The sequence below is a fragment of the Strigops habroptila genome, chromosome 10 (assembly GCF_004027225.2).
Source record: "Strigops habroptila isolate Jane chromosome 10, bStrHab1.2.pri, whole genome shotgun sequence".
NCBI lineage: Eukaryota > Metazoa > Chordata > Aves > Psittaciformes > Psittacidae > Strigops > Strigops habroptila.
Genome location: NC_046359.1, coordinates 29644010 through 29650009, shown reverse-complemented (window position 1 = coordinate 29650009; position 6000 = coordinate 29644010).

Sequence of the window (6000 nt, the reverse complement as noted above, 5' to 3'; positions counted from 1 at the left end):
TATTTATGTCTTATTAAATGTGTGTTCGGATTATGTTTTGCAGAATCCTTTGAAATCCATTTTTAAAATAATGCGGATAAGTGCAACTGTACCTTGCAAATATGAAGGTTTGTCTGAAAACACTGCCAACATATAGAAGCAGTGAAAATTTACAGATGCTACAGACGTAAAGGCCTAATACATAATCACTTTAGCGGCAGTGCATGTAGGCCTCAACTATGGTAAGTCCCTAGGCTTAGGCAATGCATGGTTAATAAAACGACAAACTGACCGTATTCTGTTTTTATTTTTAAGACTGGGAATCATATATTACCCCACTGAATTAAAGAGAATTAAATGGTATAAAACTAGGTGTGAAAGCAATTCTTGAAATGCTACTACAAATATCTTCAGACTGATTTTAGTTTTTCTGAAATAAATAGGAATTGTATGGCAGATTTTAACAGGAACATGATCAGTCCAATTATTTGTCTCTCTGAGTTCTGATCAAAATCTGATGTGATGTAGCAGCCTGAAAAGTAGTTCTTGTTGTTACAGTACATGCTGCAGTGGCCGAAGAGATGAATGCCAGTGAGATTCTCCCTCGGAACCAAAGAAATGCTTCTCTTCCATCTCATACTCTTTGATACAGACTTGTAAATTTGTTAAATCAGGATTTATGATAATCTCATCCTCACTCCAGGATTCTTTGCCCTCCACACAAAGACTAAGGGAGAGAAAAAAGTAGTTTGCTTGGACTACTCCTGCATGATTTGATTTTTAAACTCTTCTGACAAATGACTAATGAATGTTCAAGCAACAGAAAATGAGATACATGTTTCCAAAGAAACACAGTCAAATGCTTCAGTAAACTCTCCGAGGTCTCTAGACTTTTCTCCACCTTGCTAATATTCTGCGAGAACAGTTGGTGCCCTCGAGCCACGTACTCTTTCCTCTTTCTTCAGGAATTTATGTAATTTCTCAAAAGTATGTCAGCTTTGACAGTGTTTAGGGCTGTGTGTTTTTCTTCTCTTGCTCCTGCAGTCAGTCAGGCATGATTCCTGATCTGCAAGTTTGTCTATGATTCTGTCTTCTCATCTCTGGGATTCACTAAATTGCCCTGTCCTCTAAATCTGAAAGTGCTGGATGAGTGGACACTTCATCCCCTGTGGTTTCTGCTTCCCTGACTTCCTTGTACTTTGGGTATACAGTCCTTTATTTTGCTTCTGGAAAACAAAAATCCCAGACTTAAGTCTTTAGTCACACCTTCCTGCCCACATCATTGTTCCACACAGGGGTTTCTTGTAATTCTGTCACTAGAATTCAGAAGTTGTTGGTTTTGTGGTTTGAGTTAAATGTGCTTGAAAATAGAGTACAACTTCTCCTTTTTGTTACTTCAGCCTTCAGTGGCATTAAGATTCTGTATGTAATGGGGCATGATACAAGGAGAACCACACAGCTGTATGACAAGGTTTGAATAGAAGTTGAAATACGTGTTTCTATCTCAGTCATTTTAAGTTCTGCCTATTAACGTTCCTTCTCTTGCTATTGCACTGCCAGTCACAGTCTGCATTTTATCTGAGACCATCCATGATTTCTGTCAACCTGGCATGCACAAAGGACTCTGCTCTGCTGAACTCCTGCCAGGTGCTCTGTAGTAGAGATGCCCACTTTTGACATGCTCCACCTTTCTCTAGTGACAGGAGAGGCCCATATACTGCAATCCATCCTCTGCTGCAGGACACAGCAATTTCCTGAAAGTGCCATAATTATATACATAATTATGTATATAATTATTTTTTATATTTTATTTAATTATTATTTATTTATATATATATAATTTATTTAATTATTAATTATATAATTATTTAATAATTATAATTAATTCAGGCACACCTGAATATATACAACAGGTTGCTTGCAGCAAGTTTCCCACGCTGAAGAGATGAAATGCCCAAGAAATAGAGCAGCTGAGAGTAGATTGGTATCACCAAGTAATTCAGATGTCTCTCTCTTGGTCTTCTTTCCAAGCAGTGCCACAGACCTGTGAGGAGAAAAGAGCGATTACTGGATTAATTGTTCTGACAGTAGCTCATTTCTAAGAACACTCTTTCTCAAGGGGCTCTGGTCCTTTCAGTGTTCTATTTCTGGGGAGGGCAAGGGCCTCTGGAATGAATGGTGGTTAAGAAGTAGGCTACTGCCATTATCAAAGCAAGTCATCTTGCCTGCGGCCTGTTCCAGAGGGCCACAAATGGAATCAACAAGCCCAGAAGCCATAACCACTGGAGACTGAATACCCCTGCTCTTTTCCATGTCTCTGCAAATACCGTATCTTCCTTTCTTTTACTCCTGATTTGCGAAAAACATAAAGAAAATGTAATAGCAACATGCTAGTAATTGAAAAAATTCCCAAGCCTCATCTAGCAGTGCAAATAAGCAGTTTATGGTGTTTCAGCTAACACTGGCCTATCTCAGATAAACATTATATGATTGCGAAGCTTGTATCCAAAGGTCCCTCTTTAGCTGAATAAACTGGCACTGAGGTTTTCCGTATCTCTATAGCTTGTACACTGCTGGCATCCAGTTCAAAGTATCCTACTGTGATATGACGGTACCAGCAGTGTGTTTGGCAGTGTCCACTATGTACTTACCTATGCACTTAAGACACTTCAGCTGTAGAGTTTCTCTTAATTTTTTTTTTTTTTTTTTCAAACACTTTATGGAAAAGCTGAGCTTGTTACCATCGAAGAACTTTGCATAGTAGGACTCTCCAGTGTCTGTTGTCATTCATTCTTTCCAGCTTTGAGGATTATGCTGTTCTTACACCCTTTTGCAATGGAATGCAATATTTACATTTCTTGAATCTTTTTCTAGATCCAAGATACTCACTTGGCTTATGCTGGTAGTTGTATACTCTGCAGTTCCTAGGGCACTCTCGCTTGACTGCCTTTGAGTTCCACCTATTCTTCTGCCTTGCCTCTCCTTCCCTGTGATACGTTGCATCCTCGGTAGTGTTAGAGCACTGAGTAACCTCCAAAAGATTTAATCTCAGTTGGGCACCTACAATTGTGCAATCACATGTGTTTAATAAATGCCCCACTGGAAAGACTTCTCCCCATAGTGTAACACTGACTCTTGCTAAGAAATGCCTTGGTTTCTCACATTTCCCCCAGGCTGTGGGTATCCTAAAGGTATGTGTGCATTTGGACTTGATGCTTCTTCAGAAATAATGTGCCTTGTGTTTGCTTCAGTTACTTGAAATCACTGTCACTACCAGGAAAAGTTAAATAAGGAAAAAAAAGATTATACTAGCAAAGCAAGGGTTAAGTTTCTGATTACAAAATGGAAACAAACTTAAAGACACAAACAAAAAGCATAGGAACAAGAAAATGCCATTTCAGCGTGTACCGTGTTCTGGCAGTCACCCACAGCTTGCCTCCGGGAGCCAAGGAGCCAGTACAACTGCACTTCAGGTTGTACTTCTCAGTCGGGTTTTTGCCTGCCTCCGCCCAAAGTATGAGGGACTTCCCGCTGCGAACGGAGGGTAAACCTCAGTGCATTTCTTCGGACCATCTCCCTTCCCTTGCTTCCTTCAGTTTAGAGAAAATTTACCTTCCTGTTTAGAAACTCAGTTGAATTATAATTTGATTTGGGTCTCCATTTCCCAGACAGCATTACTTCTATTATGAACTTTTTTTTCCCCATGGCTTTTTAAGGTCTTATAAATTACAAATAATAAAACTATCGGCTATACACCAGACTCTAACCTTGCAGCTTGTGAAAAATTGATTACTGTATTCATAGGGCTCACACATGAGATGTCACTAATAATGATGATCAGTTTAGGGTTTGGAGCATTTCCTCAAATAATTTTCACTCCTCCTCCTCACTTTGTCATACCAGAGGCTTTACAACTATCATAGTAACTTCCAACTCTGATTTCCCTAGCCACAGTTAATTATAGATATGCCAGCAGTTTCTCAGAGTTATTTATTCCAGAGTTTCTTGACAGTGAGCAGGCTAATTGGAGGTCTTCTGGGGGCCCTTTCACTTTCAGAAATACTGCTTTTAAAATGTCAAGTCCTATCACCAAGACATAGTTGGTTTTGTTTCATTTTTGTGCTACAGAGTGTAAAATTCATGAAACTGCACATTTCTCCAAAGCTGAACATTCACATTTAAAATCTGATATCCTCTTGTCACCAGCTTTAGATTATCTTCAAAATCAGAAAATCTTTTCTCATTGTTCAAAATTAGAAAATCTTTTCTAATCATTTGAAATGCACTTATTTAGTTGGGTAACAGGTAGCCTGTTAAAAAAGTGTGCTTTACACATTTCACTGACTTAGGAGCTCTCATGTTGGCAAAAAAGACCTTTGCAACGTGCATGTTTTAACTGGCAGTCCTTTGGTGGCGTGTGGGAACAGAGTTCATAACATTCACGGTGCAGAGACAACATGCCTATTCTTATTTTATATTTTCTGTCAACTGCAACTACCTATTTATTTTCGTGTTTCAAAAACACCACTAGATTTTTTTTTTCCTTTAAGGGGGATCAATCTTCCACTTCTTACCTGGCTTGTATACCTATCAAGACCAGTGGCACTCCAGCTTGAGCAGAACTGAACCCCAAGGCTATGATCATGGTGCTGGTTTTCCTTTGCTGAAACAGGAGAGAGTCGGACCGCTCAGTATCTTGAAGGAAATACACAGCATACTTAATGTTGACACTACTATTGTGGTTGGCATATTTTGATCATCTCATTTCCTCTTTGATCCTGATGTACAGTAAAGTGTAAACATTATCTTGAAGCTGCAACCTGATCTTACTGAGCTTTTAAGTGCAGTGAAGGGCAGTGGATTTTCCCTTCAGCGGCAACAAGAACAGCAGGAGCTCTGGAAATTGTAGTGGCAACAGCAGCTTCTGTTGTGACAGTTCTCTCATAGGTCACCATGGAGAGAATGTATCTGAGTGGTGGGGTTTTTTTCCTGTCCAGACACTAATATAATTTCTAGGAGCCAAAAGAATAGCTTATATAAATTAATACCCTTGTTATGAATAATCTCCATGTGGATATGCTTGTAAGAAATACACACCTTTTTTTTTTTTAAGGAAGGATTTTAATAACTAGAAAAAGGATTTAACCATACTTACAAAACTAAATAGAACATATTTACCTTAAAATGGTTGATCTGTCTGTTAGTATGTAAAAAAAAAAAAAAAAAAAAACCCAAAAAAAAACCAAAAACCCAACCAAAACCACTGTTGATTGAAAAAACCCTGTAATAACAACATGGAACATGGTCAAAATTCTGCTTTGCTTTGCTTTGTGAAGATTCATTGCACCCTTATATGTTTTAACATTACAAATGTTAATTTTTGAACTTCAAGAGAATGCAGGGGATGTATGTGGATTTAGCATGCAGAAGGCATTCTTTGGAGGTCAAAATGGAAATGACAGCTATGTGACAGTGTCTGACATGCCACTTTGATGGGATAGCATCTATCAAACCACCCTACAGAAATACAGAAAAGGAAGAATTAACTTTTTTGTGTGTGTAAGGGTCTCCATTGGGAGTCAGTGTTCTCCCTCCTGCCAATCATGCATATTAGCTCTACCTCCCAGCAAGCTGGTGAACAGCCTGTTGATTTTACCAGATGGGTTTGCTGTTGATGACTCTTTAACTGAGTCACCATGAAGTGTTTCCATTAGCAAGTTCATAACCAGCTACGTCTGCAGCTGTGGCCTGCCAGGCCACTTCTTCTAAGGTTGTGGGATGGATACCAGGGAGCACTGCTTAGTTACAAGATCTTAGAGAAACAGAGGCCCTTCACTTGCTGTGGGCTTACTTTTCTTGGTTTGTTTGATTTCATGCCGCCCTTCCCTTCTACTTAAACTGGTATTCATTAGTTGCATGCATCTGTAAATTACTTGTAGGCCTCTGCTGCAGTTCAGCTCTTTAGGAAAAGGTTCAGTGACCTACTGGGCATGCATGAAGTTTCTGTCAGAGGACAACATT